This window comes from Tyto alba, unplaced genomic scaffold (assembly GCF_018691265.1).
Source record: "Tyto alba isolate M040663 unplaced genomic scaffold, T.alba_DEE_v4.0 Super-Scaffold_9, whole genome shotgun sequence".
Lineage (NCBI taxonomy): Eukaryota > Metazoa > Chordata > Aves > Strigiformes > Tytonidae > Tyto > Tyto alba.
Genome location: NW_024881330.1, coordinates 30,216,883 through 30,238,819, shown reverse-complemented (window position 1 = coordinate 30,238,819; position 21,937 = coordinate 30,216,883). Strand labels below are relative to the sequence as shown.

The following is a 21,937-nucleotide window of genomic DNA, read 5'->3' as shown; positions in this document are numbered from 1 at the left end:
GAGGGTTCACAGAAGAATTCCCTGGGCCTTTAGGAACTTATGGTCTGAAGCGGAGCTTATGTTTTTTTTAAGGTAGGTAGCACTGGTGAAGGCAATCTGCATACCTCTTTGAGATTTGGACTATGTTTTCCAGCCTTAAGTCTTACGTAAGGTCAATTAAGGGAAGCTTGCCTTAACATTAGGTAACTTTAGCTGACAATACAACAGAAGTTATGCAATTCGAAACTCACCCTCAATTGCAACTGAAATGCAATGCAATGCATCCCATGCTTCAGAATTTAGAGTCATTTGCAAAGGGGAGAAATCTGACTCTCTCACTCCTGTAAGTAGATATTTTGAAGCCACTGGTTCTGGTGAGGTCAGTAAGACTGCCCACACAAGTAAGGTGAAGCTGTAGAAATGGATCTGAAGCAAATATTTCTCAAATTGGGGTGGAGTGATGATGACTCCCTTGGACAGACTCAAATCTTTTGCCTTTTCTCACTCTTACCATCTTAGCATCTCTGACAAAAATACATATTTTAACTTTGTAGTTTGCTTTACAACTTTCATCTTCTCCTTCAGAGTGCAAAAAAAAAAAAATATTCATATAGCAATTGCTATTTCACTTTAAAGTGTAACTATGGTATAATCCATAATCATCAATTTCTTTTATGACCAGCTGTTTGCTATTATTTTTACGGCCTTGCAGTGCATCAGTAAAGTATCTTTATAGAAATGGAGTAATAGAGTTGGCACCTTGAAGCTACTTCCTAATGAAAACTTGGAAAGTTTTGATCCTTTCCTAAAAGGGTAGTTCTCTTTAGGTACACTTATAATCTCCCTTGTTCAAATTAAATATTTTGTGACCTCTGGAGTGTGATATAAAATGTATCTCATGGTATTTGATGATACATGCAAGATTTTAAATATATATTACATTAGTTTTCTGGTGTTAGACTTCATCTGTGAAATTCAAAGCAAGATTTCCAAATCATGATACTTTCCTGTTAAATGCTGCTCAGACAGAGCAACAAGCATAAGTAATTTTGAAAGTCAAGAGAATTTTGACCAACTCTACTAAATACAGTGTTAAAGGCCTGACCTCCGCTTCTTTATGGAAGATTTCCTGTGTGTAGAATGTAGATTACTGTATATGATGGCAATCTCTATTTGCCCTAGAAAACAGACTTATGGTGGAAACAAGGCTGAATGAAGGCTGCCATTAACATCAATAAGATATATGAAAGATATTTTAAGTAAATATGCCAAGGACAAAGTCTACCAGCTGCACTTTGAACATAAAATGTGTGGCTTTCTATGTGTAACTTGTAGCAAGACTGACCTCACATAGAAAGTGAAAGTCAGGTACTGCTTGCACTTGTAGTTTTGCAACACTTTGGACCTGAGTTTGTTTGGATTGCGCTGCAACGGAGTTTCATCCGAGAACATACGTTCTTGTTTTGATTTTTTATATTAAAGATGAGAAATTGTGCATTATATTTCCTCATAAAAGTCTTTCTCAGTCTCGTATATTTTGAATAGTACAGAGTGTACCATGATATGTATTAGGTGTACCTGTGTAACTATATCCAAGAATAGTTCCCGTCTTGTAATTAAGTCTATAACAACTTTGCTATTGATTTCATTGGAATTAAGATCAGGCTTCTGTTTTCGATACAGTAGGATGTGTTTCTGGTATAAATGTGGAACAGGGTAATAATTCAATAGAACATACAGTCTGGCACCTGTTGAATCAGGGGTTCTGATAATGGCATAATAAAGATCTGATTTAATATAAAAAATGCAATGTTGTTTTTCCTAGTAAATGAGTTGGTATATATTTTTTTCTGGTATACTAAAAGTGAAAAAGAGCTGATGTAGTGGGTCAAACTCATGGTCTACCTAGTTCATTATTCTGTTTCTGCTGTTATTAAAGAGTAAGAAAAAAAAATATATTCTCACAAGGGGCTACTTTCTAGTAAAATACATAGAATGCCAGAATAATAATGCAAGAGTAAACTATACTGGTTTATATATAGTTTATTTTATAGTTTATATATATTAATAAATTGATACAGAAGGTGATACCTTATACAATTAGATACGTATCAGGACACATCACACTATCTTACCAGACAGAGTAAATATAAGATCTATTAATGACCATGTCAGTTAACAGCAACTTCATCTTCTGTAGAAAAACAAAACCTTAAAATGTAATGTAGAAACTATGCCTAAAGCAGAAAAACATTTTTAAAAATAAAAAAATATTCATTTGCAGTGTATTTGCAAGATGATGAAGTAGGAATACATTATTAGATTAGTATTGCAGCTCAGATCAAACTCCTGAAGTAATTTCAAATGATAGGAGTTTGTAATTTCCTAAATTCTGTTATTTCCTAGCTTTGTATTCCTTGACTTTGCCAACCTACTTAATATTTTCAATATAGTGGTTTTTGAATGTGTATGTGTACAATCTGTGTTTACTATATTGAGGGACGTGTTTAGACACATATATTTGAAGTTTCATTATGAAATATGTAGCAATGGTAGCATAAAAAGACAATTATTTATGAAAATTGTTTTGGTGCATTGCTTTGTACCTTCTTATTGAGGCTATAAATTTTAAATTTTTCCATGTTTTCTATTTGCACCACTATATGAGGAAGTAAAACAGTAAGATTGTAAAGTAGAAGCATGCTTTAATGGACAGAGCAGACCACTCAAGCTTGGTCATATCTGTATCCCAGCAGAAACTCTGGGAGCAAGTTCTCTGTTTTTTGTGAACTGCAGCTTCCCATATGTGCTTACCTGTTTACATTTAGAAGAGTAACATTTCTTTAAGGACTTACTTTATTAGTCAGATTTAATCTAAGAATTTTAAAGCCTTTATGCTTTACAAATGCTTATCATTTAACTAATGATAACATAAGAAAATGTTATTGATTTGTGTTGCCAAAGTGCATAGTAACCCAGCCATGAAACAAGACTAGCAGCTTATTTAAAAAATAGAGGGGGAGATCCAACCTCAAAACTATATGATTTATAAGCAGCTTGCAACCCACCATGAGTGTTTAGGATTCTGCAGTAGAGTGTGTATTCAATAATAACAATTATTTTTTTCAAAATAATGCACACAGTGTAAATATTTAAATTCTTTTCAATGTGAAATCGTCTAAACTATTTGCATGCATTACCTCTGTGAACTCACTCAGTCACAACCTCTCCCCAGCAGTGTATTGCAAGTAATAATCAGAGAAAATATCCTTACCCTTTTAAAAATATCATAGAATCACAGCATGGTTTGATTTTGAAGGGATCTTGAAAGATTACCTAGTTCCAACCCCTGTGCCATGGTCAGGGACACCTTCCACCAGACCAAATTGCTCAAAGCCCCGCCTGACCTGGCCTTGATCACTTCCCCAGGGGAGGGGGCAGCCACAGCTTCTCTGGGCAACCTATGCCAGTGCCTCACCACACTCACATTAAAGAATTTCTTCCTTATATCTAATCTAAATCTACCCTCTTTCACTTTGAAAAACATTACCCCTCAACCTATCACTACACTCCCTGATAAAAAGTCCCACCCCATCTTTCCTGTAGCCCCCTTTCAGTACTGGAAGGCTGCTGTAAGGTCTCCCCAGACCCTTCTCTTCTCCAGGCTGAACAACCCCAACTCTCCCAGCCTGTCCTCACAGGGGAGGTGCTCCAGCCCCCTGAGCGTCTTCACGTCCCTCCTCTGGAACCGCTCAAGCAGGTCTGTGTAGTTCTTATGTTGTGGGCCCCAGAGCTGGACACAGCACTGCAGGTGGGGTCTCATGAGAGCAGAGTAGAGGGGGATAATCTCCTCCCTTGAGGTAAGAAGGAAAGTATTCTTTCTTAATATTAGCAATTTTTCTCTCATGATATATATTTTGTATATAAGCCTTCTGTTATACTTGAGATATGGTACTGTTGTCCTTGTATCCTTTTTATAAGTCCCCAGATAGTTCTTTCACTTGGAAATTTTCTTTATGTTATTATCTTTCTCAGCGCCTTTTAACAAAGTTCAACTTAAAAAAAAAAAAAAGGGGGGGAGAAATATGGGTCTTTATTAATAGAATAAGAATATTTTAGAGCAGGCAAAGCAGAAAGAGACATCAAAGCCAAGTTAACAAGTAGTGAAATTCTCACAGTGAAATTTTCAGAAGAATCCTACAGCCATTTTGTAGGCAAAATTTTAAAAAGACATGCAGCTCATTTTCATTTTTAAATGAGCTGACTTTCATGGAAATAGTTATGTTCCAACAGGTAAAGAGAACCTATGAGAAGCTGCTGAAGTTGTTCCTCAATATACCATATAAGATACATATATATACGATATCCTATATCTTACATGATCTTATCTTGTATGATGTATGGTGTTAGATAAGATGTAAATTTCCGTTTATTTACAACAGAGGGAGTAATTTTTTTTTAAGAACCATATATTGATCACAACCGAATAATTAAAAAGGAAGATCGTTATTTTCAGAAGCAAGACTAAAAGAAATAGTTTTCTTTAAGTGAAACCAAATGTTAGTTGATATGAATTCATGGAAAGATTTTCATGAGCCAATAGTCTGTTTTCAGACCTATTTTTATTTGCATGTTTAGTCTCCTTCTAGATGATGCAAAACACCTGTGGTAAGGCAGGGAGTGCTTTTGGCTTTGGTTAGGATTCCTCTTGTTTGTGTGGGTAAGGACTTGTCTCCTGCCAACTGCCAAACATGCACATCTTTTAAGTTTTCATATTGTAAGTTTATACTTCACATGATCACATAATTAAATATGGTCAAATCCTACAACTCACCAGTTTGTCTAGGTGTAGTATGTAGATACTTTGTGGACAAAAATTACTGTGCAGATGAAATGTAAATGTTGTGTCTTGTAGAAATATTCCATTCATAATACCTCATTCTTCAATACTATATTGAAAATTGATGTAGTACCAGATAAGATAAAGCATGATCTCTTGTAAATCAGTATTGATGATTTCTTTAGCCAGATTCACACCTAATTACTAAAGTGAGACATAACTAGGTAGTAAGATTTTTTTGAGGTTCTGTATTTGACTGGCTGCTATAGAAGGACATCTACAACTGCCACATTTTGGCATCCATAATTATATGTTAGACATGGCCAAAATTTTATAACATTTAGCATGCAGTTTAAAATGAAACCCTGTTGGAAAATAAATTAAGCCATAATTCTGTAACTTTTTTTTTTTTCCTGTAAAGACTTGGAGGAAAGTTGTCATCATCTGACTTTTTATTAATGTAAACCACTGGTCCTTTGCCAAATACCAACACAAGGATTTTCCCCCTTTTTACTATATAAACTGTTTATAAATTAGAGTATTTTGGATTGTGATGTTATTGTGTATAGAAGAGTGTATAGAAAAGATTTATAATCTAAGCCAGTGATTTTCATAAACATGTTAAAAAAGAAATATAATTTGAATATTTGTTGCTACATAGATTCTTTCTTGTTTTTGATAATATTCTTAATGGAATTGATAATTTATATGAAATCACATTTATTTAGAAAAATTAACAGCGAGAAGTTTTCTTGTACACAGCGGAAGGCAGGCAATGAAAGAGAACTTTGTCACTCATCTTTTAAGCTCCTTTTAGGCAACATTTTTCCCAAACATCTTTTCCTCAGCCTTTTATTCTGAGGACACATCTACAGCATAGACACATGTGCAGTCCCCTTGCTCACCCCAGCTTCAATGTTTCTAAGATCTTGTAGTGTTTATGTAATTTTCAGGAGACTCTGTGTATGGTTTAATAGGTCAAACTCAGTGCTGGGTTAGTGTGGCCTCAAACCCACAGCTCAAACTTCTCTTTTCAGTTTAGTCTTCTGTAAAATCTTCCATCTGAACAGGTGTTCCCTAAACCCCTTTCAGAGGATCAGTGTTTTGGGCTGTGGGCACAGTTTTTCCACTAGGAAGTTGCAACATAAAGAAAGAAAATTTCCTTGTTCATTGAACTAGTATGAAGGGCATTTGTTGGAAAACAGGAGACTGGCCCAGCAACACCTGTTTCTTTTACTAAATATATATTAATTAATTAATCTAGTGGGGACTTCCCTATTAATCTCTTTCCTATGATCATTAGGGCTGAAGGTGATATTGGTTGCACTTTGAAAATAAACACTGGTATTAGTTACTTTTCTTTCATATTTCTTTAAAAGCACAGAAGTAAAAAATCATTGGATTACAGATAAGAGATACCATATTTTCTGTACAGAAAGCTGAGAATATTAAAATAGTTTTCCTGCTGGTGTAAATTTTCCATTTCTTCTACATACATGCTCTATAGTTAACCACCTTTGAGCTAAACAAAATAACCCAGTTAATTTCACTGGTGGGCTTCAACCTCTGACCACCAATGAGAATATAGTCACATTTTACGGGACACATTGAAGAGTCTTCCCTCCTGCAGATATATAGGAAAATGGTGTAATAAAAATCCCATGCAGAAACTACAAAGATACTGGACAGAGGGAGGAGCATAGTATCTAACAGAAGGATGTATATACTCAACAGAAACAATTTGTGGCTGGACATTCACTGTGCTTCCCCTTTACTCTTCTTTCCTCTCTTTAGGGTTCAGTTTCACATGGAAGCTTCCTTCTGTCATTTGTATGTGTCCCTCTACAGAACTGCTAACATATCTGAAATGTTTTCACACATCCTGCAAAATCAAATGCAAATAATCCCATAACCAAAAAAGACAAGAAAGCTACCAAAGCTAATGTTATTTTGAAGTTAAGCTAAATTTTTAAAAATACTGTGGCCTGGACATTTTTAGACATAGTGACTAATATTTGCAGCCGGTAGGATGTCTCCATTAAATCAATGGAGAATTGATTGCCTGATTCCATGCTCATAACTTCTTCATTGCAGATGTAATGGGATTTGCTTCCTTTTAGCGATAAGTTGTGGAATATAGAATGATTAGTTCTATACTGGGAAGATCATTTCAGTCTTATTGCTGAATGACTAATGGAGCTTTAAAAATGTTGAGGTAATGCATATGTGTGCTGTATGTGGAGGGTGGGGGAAAATGTGATGCACGTGAAACCCAAGCACAGAAACGATGAACTTGGAAACCATCTTTCAGTGAAAGCTATTTAGCACTAGAGCTTCTCCTTTGCATTTTGAGAGGATTTCTAAGAATGCATTATTCATAGTGAAAGAATAGTTAGAAAGTCATTTGTTTCTGATGGAGGGCAGTGGGCACAAGTTGCATATTTTTTAGCCATTTTATGTTGCACACTACTGCAAGAAAAATCTGTTTTGTGCCTTGAATAGTGTACTGATTATAATCAATCAGACAATTTACATAGAATAAGGTATGAACTACTTAACACAAACTGCATTGACAAAGAGAGTGTATTAATGAATCCTAGAAATTTTGGCATTCATTAGCCCACTTAATTGCAAAGGATAAATGTTCTGTCATTCATTAACCCAATTTTTAGGTGGATTATTAGAGATACAACAGATCATGATGTTATATTAAATCTTGAGAAGGGTTAAATAACAGTAAGGGTTCAAATGATACAGTCATCAGATGTTCAGCTGTCAAAATACCATTTTTCTGATTGTTTTGCTTTGGATCAAGACTTGCAGTTCAGTTTGGGAAGTATGCTTTGGAGCCAGTATGGCTGAGAGGGGTTAAAAGATCATGCCATGCAAGACAGAATTCTAACTGTAGGATCAGATCTGTTGAGAAAAAGATCTGAGCTTTTTCTCTCTTGATAAAGAGAAAAATATCCATAAGTTGAAAAAGTCATTATCGCAACACTTTTTTTTCTCTTCTGTGTTTTAGAACCAATATTATTTTTTTTTCCGTTGGTATGTGTAATGAGCCATAGTTAATATATGCTATTTAGCTTAATCTCTCTGAAACTCAGCTTTTCAGCATGAAAGAAAGGGGGCAAGAGGAGAATTGATATATACAAGGGATAAAACCTGGAAATACATTCACAGCACCTGAGCCTCAGCTGTCACCTCATGGATAAAGTATAAGATGGGACAGTAGGTAGATTTGGTTTTGCTGTTGATCTTGTGGTGTGAGCACATCACATAGTCTTTCTGAGCCTCTTTGTTCTTGTTATTCAAATTATTTTGCTAGTTGGAACCACATACATTCTTGTTTATGTAAGGTATTGTAATGAAACTGCAAGTATAAAGAGGAGCTGTGCATCAAGAAATGGTATTAAGACTGATTCCTTACACTTTATTAGGGAATGCCCACATTGCTGTCAGCTCTTTCAAGACTGATAAATACGGACCTTTGGGATGATGTTGTAACATCTCTGAAAACAACTAAAGTACAAAATTTGAAAATTTATGAAGGTACTTTGCAGGAGCTTTGTTTATGTGTGAATAGGAAAATGTAATGATTAAACATTTGCACACCAAGTTTTATTCATTTCCATTTGAATGCACTTTTGGGGACTGAGGAAGCTGCACTTAATGAAGGACCTAAGAGTTTAGAGTGTTGAAACAGAGGTATCTGCCAGTTTGTTTCTCATTCTTATAACTCCTCAGATTAACAGCTGCTTTGATTTGTGGCAATGGCTCCCAGAAAGGATATTTTAGGCAGGAGTTATCTCAAAGTATGCAATATTCTGTTCGTAATTTTTCAGGGTCCTGGCATGTGCCATTGAGTAGATGGGTAAGATATGATTATCCTTATATAAAGATATGATTACATATACTATAGCTACTGTTAATTCCCCCATACATGAGGGATCCTTAAATGCCTTAAAAGTCAGTGTTTCCTGACCTCTCTTCAATGCTAGAAGAAGACAAGCTTGTCGCCAGAATGTGTCTGTAGTCAGTCTTCTCTGAACATTTTTGAGATAGTAATATCAGCATGTTAAACTGAAAGAATCTGCCTCTCTGAGTTGATTCAGAAAAAATGGTGTGCCAAATAGTATTGTTTATTGAAAGGAAAAGCTTTCAGGCTGTTGAATAATAATGTAAATATGGAATTAATAAAACCTGTGGGTGACAGAAATGAGGTATAAACATTTCCTATAGTTCTCTTAATTTTTTATAAAACAGTGCACAAGAGGTCCTTGTCATATGGTTCCAATGACTAGTGCTTAGTTGCCTCACCGATGAAGACATACCTAGTAGAGGAGTCTGAGGTTTGCATTTGGTGATTTTATCTGTGAGAGTTTGTGTAAACAGTGCCTTGAAAGCTGATTTGCTGGAGTTTTCAATCAATCTACAACTTGAACGCAAACCCCATTCATCATTTCTTAAATACCACTAGTTTTCACTGGGAACAGAGCTAGGTTTGCAACTCAGTCTACATCTGTTGACTCTCCTGGTCATTCTAATGCTTTTGAATTGTACCTTCTCTGCTTCATTTTTTTTCCCATCATTGAAATGGGAATAAAACCCTCCGTCATCAAAAGTATTGTTGATGATTCACATATTGAGTTACCCATCATTCTGTAAGATTTAAAAGCAAATATTTTAGCAGCTGTGTTTTCAACCACTGTCACAAAGTTGTCTATAGATATGTTGAAAAGGTAGCCCACAATACTAGTAAACTTAGAATCTCTTCTGGATGTTGTGCTCAGCTAAAGGTCACTCAGACCAGTGGAAAGAGAAAATATATGCCTGGAAGGTGTGGAATAACTGTCTTTACTTCTCATTGTTTCCTTTTTGGCAAAGCTCTTGTAGCTAGCAGTATTCTCTACTTTAACATTGGTGAACACATGTTCTGAAAGAGTGGGGAAAGAAGTTTTTTGGTTTTTTTTTTGGAATAACACATTAACCTGTTGAGACTTGAGGGAGCTGAGTGGTTTAAATGAATAGGCAGTGGTCTCTGTGAGGGTGATATTCCCTTATATATAGGTAATAGCTTTTTTTGTTGTGTTAGAATGTGACACAGGAGAGGTTTTGAAATGAATCAGAGGTAGGTTCTGCTCATGCTGGACCTGTGTCTGAAATTGCTTCTGATCAGCCAAGAAGGAAAGGCTGCTCTCCCTGTGAAATGATGGATGGATTTTTCTGGTTAGGAAAAAAAAAAACAGTGACAGGCAACCACATTTTTTTACATAGGTGTTTAACCAAAAATACTAAACAATATGCTTCATTTTGTCATTGGAAATATTTTGTTATGAGATGATGATTCATCACTGAACTTTGCTTTCTGCCAATGGAACATCTCTCTTGGGAGGCAAACATAATCTGTATCCTTCTTATTTGTTTGACAAGCCCCCAAACATTCAAGTATCAGACTTCTGTTTTTGTTTCAGTGATTTAAAGTACATTTCTAACTTTTTATTTGAAGAAGCTGTTTGTAAATCTATTCTAGAAAAATGCTGTTTTTATAAGCTTCAGGACTATGTTTCATTTGGAGTGAATGAATTATTCCTTGCCAACAGACAGCTGTAAATACATAAAATGCTCAAGCTTTTTGAGGCTTGGGTAAAATGCCAGCACAAAATCAATGATAAAAATCAATGCCTTATATGTGCAGTACTTTACTTAATCATTTAAAAAAATTATTTCAGTGAGACATAGAGGGCCAGATCCAGAGCAAATTGTCAGAAAAGTTTAGCTTTTGTAGAGTTCTATTGATTTACTCCTGTGCTAGATCTGGCCCACTGCGGGAACTAAATTTAATATAACTGTATTTTTTAATGTATTTATTTATTAGTACTGAACATCATTGCATTTTCCACAGCCACAAAAGTGCGTTATGTTCATGGCAAATTCTTTACATACATAGAATGTGTAGTTGTGTCTGACATGCAACAAAATTACACTTGATATTTATAAACTCAGGATTGAGTTTTGCATTTCATTTTGTGTAATTTATAAAACAAGTTCATTTCTAAAGTTACACCACTGATTACAACTGCTAATCTGCATGAATGATTAGGACACCCTTTGTGAATTAGGCAGTATAAATAAAAATTGCAGCAAGTATGATCCTTCAGAAATATACTTTCTTCATTGTTTTGATATAGATCATTCACATTTAATGATGTAGGATAAACCACTTGGAATCATGGTTTAAATATTTTGTAAGTATATCTTAGGAAAGTACAAAACTATTAGTAGACAACACTACAGCTCTCTGCTATTGAAACATTGGCAATAAATAGGGGAGGCTGTTTAGAAATGGTTTCTTAAACTTAATTTGGTATATCTTGTGTTTATCCATGCATTCTGTTGCCATACTTGGATTATTAGGTGGTGCAAACACTGTGGATTACAGTGCTGGGTGTGGAATTAACAGTGGAGTAAATTCTCTGGTATAGATGAAGAGTCAGACTTTCAGAAATTATAACTATGATGCTGTTGACTTCACTTGCAGCTGACAGTGCTCGTTATCTAAAAAATCAGGAAATAACTTAAGTGGAAATTAAAATATGTTACATTATAAAACTGATCATGTTAATATTATTGTGAATGTGTTTTCTCAAATCCTGGCATCATGCATTAGAAATTCTTTACTTAATGCTTCGTCAAGGTAATTGCCCTCATTTAATATCAGTCAGCCCAATCCTCATGAAAAATATCCATTAAGCTCAGTAATAATTTTCAGCCAAATAAAAAAAATGAAGACTGCATCTTGTATGCCTTTTTTCCTTTTTAGAGGAACATCCGTTTCTAAGGTAAGTAACCTGGCTATTGTCATCTCTTTAATTGTTACACTATTTTCTCTGGTTAATAACTAATATTTCCTCTAATTTCCTTCCTATCTGTGACACCTCATGTATTATAAATTGCTATAGCCTGTATTTAATACCTACACTTATTATTGTACAGAATATATTAATTAGGTCATACAGCAGTTTATACCATTGGGTGAGAAAGATGAAGCAAGGTAATTTATCCTGCATAAAAAGGCATTATGATTCATGACCAGCTGCTGTTTGTGCACAAGCAGTTAATGTGGGTTTCCATACCTAAAATATGAAGATGTCCAATGGTGGTTTTTGTCACACTTTTGAGACAGATTTTTGTTAGTAATAAAAGGAAGATTGTGTCTATTCTTCAATTTGCAAAGCTAATTGATTACATATTGAGACTACTCACCAGATAAGACATCACATGTCAAGGATGACTTTTTGAGGTCTCTTCTAATTCTTTTTCATGTTTCTGTAATTAAATTGAAGAATAATACAATGCATTTTCATGTTTGTGAAGGATTATAGGCAGCCCCTGTTAAAAGTAAGCTGTATATGACCACATTTATATTTTATCTGTTATATATTTGTCTATTCTGTTTTTTTTTTTCTTCTGTCCTTTTAGAATTGCACTCTTTTATAAAAGATTGGTGTCCTGGTTTTGGCTGGGATAGAGTTAATTACAGAATGTTATCAGTGTTAGCTGTTTCACTTCATAACAGCAACAATACCAACCAATATTACACTCAGGAACCTAAGACAACATTAATTAAATTTTTGCCATCAAGAAGATGAGTATTTCTCAGCAAGGAAAAATTAGTTTGTGATTAAAAGAGCTGAAACCCTGTTGTCCTGAAGTTCAGCATTCATGGCAATGTGTAATTCAGTTATGCCTTTGAACACCATTTCAGTGTTATGAAATAAATTAATATATATATCACGAGCAGGCATTTTGTTGTTAATTATATTTAAAATACAGAGTGTATAGTTTTCTGTTCCATTTGAAATAATTAAATTTGGTTCACTAATGATATACTTGAATACATTAAAAGGGAAACAGTTTCCTTATGTTTATCTCATGAAGATCGTACAGCAACGGGAAAAAACTGTTAATAATGGAAACTATACAGGGACCCATTTGAAAACTGAGGAAAACATGTAGTACAGAGTCATGAGAAAACATTTTGCTTCGTACCTGGCATTCATTCACAACAGCTGTGTGTGACATTATTTGTGTAAAAGGGCATATAGTTCTCTTTGCACTCCTTAGAGTGGCTCTCTATGCCAGAGGGCTGCTCAAAAATTCCTTTTGCTGACGGTAGCCAAGGAGTTATTGCCGCATTCAGAGACTGCCAGGAAAGCTGAGTCCTGTCCTATTTCCCCTGGCCATTCTCTGTACTAGTTGAGAGGAAGGGAAATTACGTGGCCCCCACTCTGGCAGCTCGGCACCACTGCGGGATGTCTCCGCGCTGTGCTCATCACCCCCGCGTCCTGCTTTCTGCTGTTCACATGCTGTGAAGCAACTGCAGTGCTCCGAAGCCTGTCTGTTGGATGCAGGTGAACATTTATTCACAGCTGTAAAATAAGCCTGGTAGAGACAAGTGTTAAACGTGAGAGAGAGTGCAATCCTCATTCTGGGGTGGTTAAAGGCATGGTTTTCAGTAACATCGGGGAGCCCATGATTTTGTTTTGGCTGCATTGCAATGATCTCCCTGCCTGAAGCTGCTTCTCTTCTAGGCAGGCTTATACTGTAATCAGTCTATGTAGTGACAGATCCATTGGCCAAATTTGTTTTTCTTATGCAAAACCAAAGTAAACAAGATCTGCAGAAGAATCCTACAAGCAGAAGTTTTGGGAGTGGCATCGTGTTTTAGGATGAATTGCTACAACTCTCTCAAAGCGTGGCTTTGTAAAGAGGGAACATTTTCCACATTAGCTGTACTGAGCTAATTGTCATTCCCTTTAATGATGCAAAACCCAATATTTTCTTGTTCAGATCTGTGTTTTCTCAAGTACATCATTCTTATCATGGTCTTTTAATAGCTGGTTCAATAATATAGCATTGCATTTCAGTAGTTGAGGAAGACTTGAGTCTCAAGTCTTACTTGGGTGAAACTCCCTTTGGCTTTAAATAGAGATTTGATTGACGAATGAAATAACCTGTATTTGATGAAACTGCTCGTTGAGAGGGGACAGAGCAGACTGCACAGTGGTTTTTTGGCCATGAAGTCAGCTGTATGAAGGCAAGGTAAGATGATAAATTGAATGGCACAACCAAACCCATTATTACTATTGCTTTTCTGGGTCAGAATACAAGCCCAGTGAAGACAACAACTGCTTTCACAGAATATGAGATTACAGTAATCCTGCTATAATCCCTGCTTTTATAGAGACAAGGGGAGGTGGTTTTCCTTCTCACCAGCAGCTGAGAAGGCCATGTTTACCAAGTCTGGGTGCAAAAGAGTGATCATCATCTCCAAGGAAGCATGCAGGAGTCAAGTAAATTTGCCAAATATGCTCAAATTAGAGCTGTCGTGTATGTGAGTGAACAGATGGAAACAGTGAATGAAGACCATAGCCTTCAAAAGACATCAGGGAAAAAAATTCAGGTAGAAGCAGAAAGCCCATCTAGGAGAAGCAGCAGCATGATAGCCCTAGGCATCATGTTTATTTAAAATTGGAGGACTGATCAGACAACTATTTCGGGTGGATCTTGTACATATGTATGTGACTGACAAAAACTAATTTTCTCAGTAAAAGTGTTCTATGACTAAGAAAGTATTGCCAGTATTTATTCATAAGTGACTAAACTGTGGTGTGAGAAAGGAATCCATGCTAGTAGTAGAACATTCCTGTATATCATAGTTCACTTTAATATGAATTAAAATGAAGTAACCAACACTATAATTTCTTTAATTCTTTTGTATTTTCTGATTCAATTTCTTCCTGTGGGACTGAGCACAAGTTTTCAGTTGAGTTCACAAGGTATTAGATACCTTAGGTTTTGTACATACTCGCTTTGAAACATTTGAAACCATGTTTTCATTACAATCAAATCAAGATGGATTTTCAGAAATGGAGATTGCCCAAATTAATGAGTATTTTTAGATACTAAAATTGATATGGAAGCTAATACATATATGTTGAGTACAGTGCTGCACTGGAAATAATTAGAAAGGAAAACATGGGGCTTAATGAAAAGAATCTTAAAGAGGGTAAGGAATTTGCAAGTGAGCAGATGACAGCAATGTCAAATCAGGATATATTGTGCTGCAGGGAGTTTACAACTGGAACTTTTATGGAAACAGTTCCGAGGTAATTGTTTTGTTTATTAATTTCACTATTGATATGGGTAAATATTGGGAGTGTGCTGGTGAAATTCATTCATATCAAATAGGCAGAATGGCATCAATAATATAGAGCAGGCATGGGATATCATAAAGGAGAAGGTGAGTACCCGCTAGGATTGGGGCAATAGAAATACAGTTATATATTAAATGAGGGTCACTTATTAACATAATTTTTCAGCTACAAGACCCCTTTTGGTCTTGTATGTTTTTGCTCTTATTAATTTTGGATAGTCTATGTTTTGTGGTGTCTCTGGTTGATCTTTGACTATTTTGCACATCACACCCCTTAGGCACACGTTTTTTTTAACACAAATGGAAAATGGTGAAATTATTTTTTCAATAAAAATCACTTCTAAACAGAATTACCTAAACATGAAAAAAGTAATACTCACTGAATTGTAAACCCCCAAAAGCAAAAATATATAATGAAAGCTGAAAAATATTTCAGCTTTTATAACACCAGCAGCTAACCTAAAAGTAGCTGAGTCTTCTAAAAGAGATGCTGTCTTTTGATGGAAGATAGATTGGACTGTGAGCCTGAATAACTTTGTCTCTAATTAGTATGTAAATCTCACCTGCTCCAGGGTTCTTCCTCTTTCAATAACTATGATCTATTTAGTGTTTCTATGTTTTCTGCTGAATAATCTCACCCAGGAGGTTTCTTTTTCATTCCCATTTTCGCCATACCTGTAACTTCCAAAGCATGATGTACTGTTTTAGGTCAATACATTCTTCAAAGCACCAAGCTGAGAAATGTTAACATTTCAGAAATTAAAAGAAATCCTGAAAACAAATGGAGACATTTAATAATAAAAATAGTTTTATGTAATCTTATAGGGTAAAATTATACATTGCAATGTATGTATATTAGATACATAAAATACATACAAAAATTACAAAGAGAACTATAGAAGTTGAATATAAGTTTAATTCACCTTGTGACAGTTTGACTTGATTAGCAGGATATTTAATACCAGAATGTTAAATAATATATATAAATGCCTTTAAAATCCACCTTGTACCACTAAAAATATTGATAATTTCAACAGAAGCAGGATCACATCTTAGTCAGTGTCATTGACAGAAACGATGTCAGCATGTTATGAAGTACAGTTTTCTAAATTTCTGTAAAATTCTGAAAATATATTAGGTTACTCAAACCTGATTCTTCCTTCCCCTCCCTTTTTACTGATATGATTCCCTGTGTGTCAGCATGGAACATAAATGAAGCATCTAAACAACAGGACCTGATTCAGGATGTGGATCTCTAGAGGGATGTATTCACATCACCCAACTTCAAACCATTCATTTCTGGACTCTGATTACCTTTTGAAAGAAGTAGCCCTTTTTCCGCTGTTTAGATAGGGAAGTTAGTCTTCTAAGTTTACGTGGTCAAAATCTTAATAAGCTGACTGCCCTCCACTGTGCAAGTAACCCTCTGGGGCTGAATACATGTGCACATACACAGGTGCACACACACTTGTGATCGTGACCTGTGATGGCAATTCCTGCATGTTTAGAGGTCTCTCCAAATGCAATGGATGACAAGACTGCATTACACCTTAGGCTGTATATATTTATATACAGTGATTGCCTGTGGCAACAAGCTTATTTGGAGTGTCCTGGGAGTACTATGGGACTATATTTGATGGGGTAATCACTCTTCTACAAATTGTATGAAGTCATTTAGCTATGCTTGTTCTATATGTGTAATTCCTATTATGTGGCCTTGAAATAATTAAAAAGGAATTTGTGACACCTGTATTTTATTTTCCAGTTGTGTACAAACTACATCCTTGTACAAGTCACTTAGATGCAGATCCTGAAATGTTTTCAAGGCTCCAATTAAATCCAAAGGTATCTTTAAAGGTTTGGGCTTTAATCTTTCTAGCCTTTGATTTCCTTAGCTGTAAGATGAAAACGTTACTATGAACATATCTCTGCAGCCCCTTGGAGACTCTTGGATGAAGGGTCCTGTAAATGTGTAAACCATCTTTTTATTATTTTCTTATTGGCCACTAAAGGGAATTTTGCATGGAATATAAGCTTTTGGAACTTCAAGGGTTTGCAATGTTTATCAGAATCAAGAAATTTTCCCTACATATTTGTGTAACTATTATGAAATGGAAGCACCAAACATAAATAATACATGAAAATATTTAAAGTTCATTTTCCCTACTATTTTTTTTATTATTTTATCTGATTGGATAGGCAGCACTCTTAAAGCTCTGTTGGGAAACTGTGTTAGTCTCCCAGGAATGGTGCTTCTTGGTAAAAGGTAACGATAGAAAATTGTTTTAGCATTAGGTATTCACCTGATTCTAGTTCAACACTCAGAAGTGGAACCAGCAATCTTGTTTGCTAAAGACAATTCACAGAAGTATATTACAGGTGTCAATCTGTAAAATTGTCTGAGACAGAGAAGAGTAATAGGTCAAAGAGAAGCTATAAGCCCAAATAGTCAAGAAGGAGAAGTCTCTGCATCACTATTTCCAGAATGATCACTGTGATTTTGATTTGGGGTATAAGAATGCAGAGAAATCAATGGAAGCTTTGTGTTTAGCAACATAAACGTGAAGGCATCAGTCTGTGCTCTTCGGTGGCAGCCAGGTAAATGGCAGGTCCTTTACAGCTATAATACACTGGCCTGGAGGAATGGGAATGGGGAAGCGTGTCCGGCACAGTGTGCGCTACCCTGGGGGCTCCTGCTGCTGACTGGTCGGTCACACAAGGCCCTGCTGAGGAAGAGGTTTATTTTTCTCACCTCATTATCTTGCTTGCAACAGGTTAGCTCTGTGCAGCCTGTTTACGTGGCCATTTGCCTGCTGTGCTCACCAGAAGACCAGGACAAAGTTAAACTGGAAAGAGCCTATAGGTAGGTAGTTTATCAAGTCTTATTTTAAATACTCAGGTCTCTGTCTTCATTTCAAAGCCTTTCTTAGGCATGTTCAATAGATCTTCAGAGATAACCAGGCTTTCGCAGGTTTGAATTTCAGTTAAGCTTAGATAAAGATTCTTGTCCAACAAATGCCAAAACTGAGATGAATCCTGCCTGACTCAGAAACAGTGCACAGCACAGGGTTGAGCATTGGGACTGCAAAAAGTCATTCTTCAAGTAATCTGTATTATATTCTTCTAATGAGTAAAAAAACCTCTCAGCTGTGCTCCGCCACATATTAACAATACTTATATATAAAAGGATATAGGTAAATACTTGTGTCAGAGATCAATAATTTTCAGGTCAAATAGGCACCATGTTTACATTGGTGGAATGAATTTCCTAGAGTTTGTACTGAAATTATAAAGATGAAATATGGAGGTTAACAAATATTATACGTTTATATAAGAAACGTAATAGTATATAATACCTGATACAGTTCAGCCGAGCTGTCTAAAAATGCTTTACAAACTGTTAAATTGTCACTGGGGATGAAACTCAGACCTTTCATATGAGGCAGTGTCAATCTTAAATTGGTTAGTGGATACACTGAAATTTATGTGAGAATTATAGGCTAAATATGATCTTTAGAAGGAGAAAGACCTCATTCAGTAAAATAGGAAAGAGGCCTCAGCTCTGCTGAAAGACGTGAAAACTCTCAGTGCCTTACCAGATTCAACTCTTGAGTGTTCAAAATATCTCAAGCCTCAGGATTGACAAGATAGTCTCTTAAAATATTCATTTTAATGTAGAACTTTAAAGACTCAATTTCTAAAAATATATATATGTATTTTAAATAAAATAAGAGAGCTGAGATGTGTTAAAAAAGAAAGTTGAGATTTTTTTCACATTTCAGGTCAATCTAGAATCCAGCTAATAAAGAAACTACCCCAAACCTTATAATTTTTATGACTTTTGAACGGGTTGGTTCTTTTCATCTTTATGCTTCCTGGATTAGTTCTGTATTCCTGTTTGTCAAATTCTTTGCATTATGGTAGGCTTTTATACAAAAAAAAGACTTATAAAATCAGGTTAGAGCAATGTGGATTTAAGGAAGTCTAAAGCAAGACCAACTAAAACATTTCTATTGAAGATCCAGGAATAATTTGCAGTAATGCAGTAAAATTCCACACATGTAATTAAGCTAAAGAAAAAGAAGCTGAAGTAAATTTATTCCTGAATTTAATGTTGAGAAAGCAATATTCAAGAGAATGTAGTGAATGACCTTTTCAGCTCATTATTACAAATATATCTTTGGACCAAACATTATTGGTTATAATTCTAACTCAGCTGATTAGTGTAACTGTATTACCTTCAAAACATCACTGGCTAACAGAAGTGAGATTCTTTGTATTTTGCTTCTTCCCTTCCAGACTTAGTGTTTCCTCTTGCTCTCCAAAGGGTTAAGTTCAGAAGGAATGACAAAGTGGCCACGCATCCTGGGAGATTTCTGTTTTCTTCCCTTTCCCTCTTGCACAGATGGATTGAGAGAGCAAGCTGCTCTTGAGGCAGGTTTCTCAGGCAGACATGAAACCAGAGCAGATGCTAGCAGACCAGGCAGTGATGCATATACTTCACTTTTTTTTTTTTTTTTTTTTCTCTTTCTGTTAAATACATTTGTTATCCTGAAACAAGTCTTTGTCCTCAGATGACAATTAATATGTTTTATTTAGAATGCTGGGCCATTGTCAGCTTTAAAGATGCATGGTGGGTAGGGTGAGTTTAACCCATACTCTATACCTCATTAAATTTAAACTTCATTAATTTTCTTTAGGCAGAAAAGTAGTGAAAACCATTTTAAAATGGAAATTTCAGAATTTGTCAGTGACTTCTGTGGAATAAAATGAAAAGAATAATTAAATAAAATTCTTATAGGGACTACTTATTAGACTTATATTCAGGAAGAAATCAAAGCTAAAGATAATATTTGATACAAAGGGAATGAGACAAACTAGTGTGTTTTGGTACTTAAAACCAGCCTTCAATTACCTTAATAAAAAACAAAATAAACTGGTTGCTGGCAAAGAAGGTTTACACAACTCCTTTGAAAATGACATTGAAAATTTGTCACTTGGGCAAACCTTCAAAGTACAACATCCTATCTGCTGTAGCACATACCTGTACCCCATTTACTCCTATCAAAGCCTAAAGGAAGCCTGAATATCACATGAATTTCTTTTCTGTCAGCTAAAGAGATTTGGTGGACATGCAGAAACAATTTCATCCAAAGGATACCACAGTTGCTAATCTAAAGAAAATATTCTCCAAACTCCTTGCAAGCCTTATCATTTCCCAGTTTGTGTTTGGGAAATGCTGTTTTGAATATAAAAAATCAAGCTTTCAAAATGAACTCTCTTCAAAAAAAGCTACTTATATTTTCATCAATAATATCCTGTCCTAACTTTTTTAAAGTATTTTCCCTGGGTAATCCTTGTTTTAGATGAACTATCAAAAGAGCCAGCACACATTTTTAGTTTTGACCCTGTTTCTTTTTTGTTCTAGCCAAGTTCATCTGTATGCCACAGAATTGTCGAACAAAGAAGCATCACTTTCAAATATTCACAAGGGAAGGAAATGATGTTTCCCTTGTGTGGGCTTCTTTTTGGTTTTGTTTTTGGTCCTTTTGATGTTCCAGTTTGCTGTACAGCTATAATCTCTCCTGCTTTGTAGGGTGAGTGTAATAAATGGGGTTTGAAATTCCTTAAACACTTTAGCTTCGCTTCAGCTATTAATCTCAGCAGCCATTTATTGGTTTGTATGCTACAAAGCAATGGAGATTATCCTTTAATTAATTCCATTGAGGGGTTCAGCTGCCACCATCAACCACAATATGGTTTCATAAATTAATATTGTAGGGGAAATATAACGCAATTTATTATAACATTTATATTAAAATGCAAGTAATAATACTAGAAATCCTGTGTAACAAAAGGATATATATATACACGTATCTGTATCTCCCATTTGCAGTAGTTAAAAGAATATTCTATTTTCATATTTTCATTTTATTTAACTGTTTTAAATGTATTTCAGAATTCATCAGAAAATAAAAAAAAATAATGTTTTCTTGATTCCTACATAGGTAGCTGTCTTAAAAATTATGAAGTGACATCTTAATATCTAGGTATATAAAAAATACAACACTGATCTTTAGAGCTCTTCTTGAGATCTAACTTTCTCACTAATTTATACTGTTGTAGCTTACTCAGTTATAACAATGCATATTTGTACACGTGAATATTTTTATATTATGAATACTGAGGGAGAACATCAAATGCTGCCTAAAGTACTGCCAAAATGTTTTGATCTCTGGAAGCTTGAAGTGCTTGGCATGGGAGCCTTTTCTGTAACAGGGGACTGATTATGTTAAAAAATATGTTAACTAGGGTGATTTCTCTAGCATGACACTAAGCTGAGCTTAGGTGTTGCTTTGAAAAAGACAACAGCTATGGCCTGGCTCAAAACTAATTTGTGTGCTAGTAGTGTTGGTGTAAGCAGAACAAGTTTGACTGCCAGGACAACGCTGTGCTATTTATTTTCTCTGATGTCGTTAAGTGTTAAGATTTCAGTGGTACCTAACTTCTAAAGGAGGTAGCAGAAACAAGTAGGGAAGTAAGATGGTTCTTCTATGCTCACCCAGACTAAAGCTGGAATCTGGACAGACCTCAGGAATGCTAGATCAGTTCAAGTTGGCAAAATAAGGTGTTGTTATCAGTGCTGCTCCTTTTCTGAGTACTACTTTCAGTAGGATTTCTTGTAGATTGTCAAACTTATCTGTTCTAAGAAATTAACCAGAGTGTATGTTCTCACTAAAAGTCTTCATATAGCATTATTAATTAAGTTAATTAATTAAGTAGAATCCTCAAGACAATCTGCAGAAATAGCTTTATTAAACCCCTGAGCACTCTAAGATATTGCAAATCCTCTTTGTGGATTCGATGTAAATCCTAATATTTCACTGATATGGCCAAAG

At 35.3% G+C, this 21,937-nt stretch overlaps 1 protein-coding gene across 6 annotated transcripts in view; it reads left to right on the top strand.

Annotated features, from left to right (window-relative positions):
- Positions 1-21,937, top strand: part of RALYL (RALY RNA binding protein like) — a 392,259-nt gene that overhangs the window by 12,359 nt on the left and 357,963 nt on the right. Inside the window, exon 1 of one of the 6 annotated variants that reach the window (XM_033005852.2) lies at positions 13,904-13,924. The exons of the other annotated variants lie outside the window; for them this stretch is intronic. The gene's annotated coding sequence lies outside the window, so the exon portion shown is untranslated. Of the gene's footprint in view, positions 1-13,903; positions 13,925-21,937 lie in introns of those variants that run through there. 6 annotated transcript variants of the gene reach the window in all.